The 3397-nt window shown below is 56.3% G+C and overlaps 1 long non-coding RNA gene across 1 annotated transcript in view; it reads left to right on the forward strand.

Annotated features, from left to right (window-relative positions):
- Positions 1-1689: 1689 nt before the first annotated feature.
- The window catches only part of LOC107185214, a 2770-nt gene continuing 1062 nt past the window's right edge, over positions 1690-3397 (forward strand). Inside the window, exon 1 of the long non-coding RNA XR_001516137.1 lies at positions 1690-1968. This is a non-coding gene — a long non-coding RNA (uncharacterized LOC107185214). The remainder of the gene's footprint in view (positions 1969-3397) is intronic.

Consider the following 3397-nt stretch of genomic DNA (forward strand, 5'->3'; position numbering starts at 1 on the left):
GGGAGTGTGCAAGAGGAAGCTGATCGATGTTTCTCTCCCATCGATGTTTCTAACTCTCCATCCCTCTCCCTTCCTCTCTGTAAAAAAATCAATTAAAAAAAAAAAAAGAACGTTGGCTGTGAAGGGATCTGGAGAAGGACACAGGGTTGAAGGAGGGCTTCCTTTTCAAAGACAGAAGGACTACAGCCTGTTGTTTGCTGCTGGGAAGGAGCCCTCAGGGAGGGAGAGGTTGGAGAGAAAGAAAGGGGAAGGAATGAGAGGAGAATCCCTAAGGAAGGAAAAGAGATTAAATCCCCAAATTTGGTTGCACAATTTGGGGGGGTGGAGGTGGGGCAAGTCAGGACATGCACTGGACTCTGGGGGCTCAAAACAGCTGCCCACTCTCCCCAGCAGCCAGTATGAGTCACTGGGGGGAAATAGCCCCAACTGGCAGTGTGGGGCAGGGAGCTGGGCCAGAGGCTGCTCAGGATCCCCAGGGGTTGAGGGCTCTGAGCCCTGAACCCCATGCTCTGAGGACAAGGGCACCGAAGAGTTGTCTCTCTCTTAGTGGGGGGTGGGGGCAAACAGAGTAGTAGGAAGCGAGGGCTTTACTTGGGGCTTTTCTCTCCTCCTCTCGGAACCTGTTTCCCGTTCTGCAGAGTGGGTTAGACCAGATGAAGGACTTTTTTAGGGGGAGGGGAGGTAGTCAGGAACCCTTTCTAGATTCTTTCCAGAAATATACTTGTGTCTGGAACTTTGCAGACAGTTTAGGGTCCTGGAGCTCCCAGAAACGCTTTCCTGAACTCGGTAAGAATTCCGGACCTCGAGCTGGCTGAGGGCCGCTGACATTGAAGAGGGCCCTGGAGCAAGGGGGAAAGGCTCGTAAAGGGCCGAGTGAGCGGGCTCCTCAGCCTGGGAGCAGGGAGGCCTTTTGAGGTGCGGGTTCCACCTGAGCACACACACCATCAGGTGTGAGCGTGGAGGCTGGAGTGGAACGGGGAGGGTTTATTCGGCGGGCAGCTGGCCTTCCTGCCCTCCGCCCCCTCTCGCTGCCTCCGCCCGCCCTTGCCCTTCCGTCCCAGTCCTGGGGCCGTGTCCTGGGGCCGTGTCCAGGGGACGCTTACGATCTGGTGACCAGCTCTCTCCCACCAAAGCGGCTGGTGAAGTCAGACAACGGACTGGACCCGCCAGAGGGGCTGGCGCTGCCCGCCCCCGCGCTGCCAGCTGAGGCCTTTGCTAAAAACAGCCGGCCCAGGGGGACTATGGGCTTTCGGGCCCCTCCACGCTTGGGCAGGTATTAAAGAGGCCGAGGCCGGCCAGGCGGCCTGGACACCATGCTATTCACCGAGACTGCCCACTTCGTGGTGAACTTCCTTCTTTCCCGGTGAGGGGGCTGGGGGCGGGCGCCAGCAGTACCAGGGGCCCCGGCCTGGCAGGTGGGGGAAGGAGGCGCCAGGCCCTGGGGAAGCCCCGATGGGGGCCTCCAACCCCCGTCCCAGTCCCGCTGACTCCACCAGGAGTGACCCCGGCCTTCGCCTCTTCTCATCTGATCCGAGGCGGCCCCTCGTCCACCTCGCGGTCCCCTCCTGGGGTGACCGCTGCCCCACGTCCCCGCAGGAGACCCCGGGCCACGCCACCGCACCGCCTGGACCAGGAGCTGTGTTTCTGGGGCTGCCGGGGAAAAAAAAGAGAAGGGGCGGATCCCCACAGCCGAGAAGCCAGACAGGAGTTGGATGGGCTGGGCTTGACGAGTCCTGCGAGCGGGAGGAGGGGCGGAACTGCGGAGGGCGGCGCCTGAGGGGCTGAGAGCGGATAAGGGGCGGGCCTAGGCGGAGTGGGCGGAGCCCTGGGGGCGTAGGGGAGCCTTGCTCCCATCTTGTCTGCCAAATTTTCGCGCCCTCCAGGTGGACGCACCGGTGGCAGAATATTAACTACCACTTCCTTGGCAAGAGGAAGAGACATCTAGTTCCTCTGCGCCCGTGAGAACCGGTAAGGGGCGGGACCTGGAGAGGGGGCGACCACGGAGGGGCGTGTTGTGGGGGCGGAGCCTAGGGGGAGGGTTGGGCGGGGCAAGGCCTGAATGCGAGGTGAATGCGAGGAGTTGAACTGAAATGGAAGAGGCACGTGGGCCCGGCTGGTGTAGCTCAAAAGGCTGAGCATCCACCTATGAACCAGGTCAGGATTCGGTCAGGGCACCTGCCCCGATGGTAGGGTCAATCCCCAGAAGCAGGCGTGCAGGAAGCAGCTGATCAATGATTCTCTCTTATCATTGATTCATCTATCTATCTCTCCCTCTCCCTTCCTCTCTGAAATCAATAAAAATATTTTTTTTTAAAAGAAGAGGCACACGGGCTGGGTGGGGTTCTCTGCGGTGTTATTTATCCCTGCCTTTCTCGTACCACCACACACATATTTTAAAAGATTCGCATATTTTAACTATATTAAAATTCCTGTTCTTTAGAAGACATCTAAAAAAGTAAAATAAGAGTTCCAAACAGGGCTCCTCAAATAATGCCAACTCTGTGCCCTGCATGAGGAGTGCTGGGACCAGTTAGGTCTTGGCTTTGGGCACCAACTGCATCAGGAGTGACTCCAGCCCTTGGCCTGCTGACTAAGCTGAATAACCTCAGGGAAGGAAGGCAGGGTCCGCTTGACAGGCACTGTCATGGTGATCTTCCTGTGTGTGCGCGCATGCTTGCCTTTCTGTGCATCTCTGAGCGTCTGCATCCTTTCAGCATGCCTCAGTCTCTGTGTATCTGTCTATCTCTGGCCTCTGTGTCCATTTATTCAACAAATATTTATCAAGGGCCTTTTTAGTGGTTTGTGTCAGGTTTATACACTGAGTCACAGGGTTCACATTTAGTGAAACAAGCAGCTGAAGTCCCTGCCCTCATGGAGCTTATATTCTGGTTGGGGAGACAGACAATAAAAAGGGGTCAGAGATAAAATGTTCTGTGTTTAAGAAGAACAAGGTGGGCCAGATGCTACTTTATATGTAGTGGGCAGGATTTGGTCGTGTTCACAGATCTAGAAGAGTGCCTGACTCTTGACTGGGGCTCAGTCAATGTTGAATGAATGCATTTGTTGGTCAGGAAGTCTTGACTGAGGAGGTTAACTCTCAGCCAAGGCCTGAAGAACGAGAGGGTCAGCCACTCCAGACCCTGGGAAGAGTGTTCTGGACAGAGGAAACAGCATGTGTGTAGTGGGTGTCCTCTGGCCTCTGACTGGCTGTCCTCTAGTACCCCTATTGCCATCTCTGTTCCTGTCTATTGTTTTTGTGATCTTGGGAGCCACGGGGCAGGTTTAAACAGAGCCCCTCCAGGATGTCTAGAGTGAGGTCACTGCAGAGCTAATTCATCCTACTGAACCATTCTGGCCTGACCAGGCTGGCCTGGTCATTTCCCTAAAAGCAACCCCT

This window comes from Myotis davidii, unplaced genomic scaffold (assembly GCF_000327345.1).
Source record: "Myotis davidii unplaced genomic scaffold, ASM32734v1 scaffold88, whole genome shotgun sequence".
Taxonomy (NCBI): Eukaryota; Metazoa; Chordata; class Mammalia; order Chiroptera; family Vespertilionidae; genus Myotis; species Myotis davidii.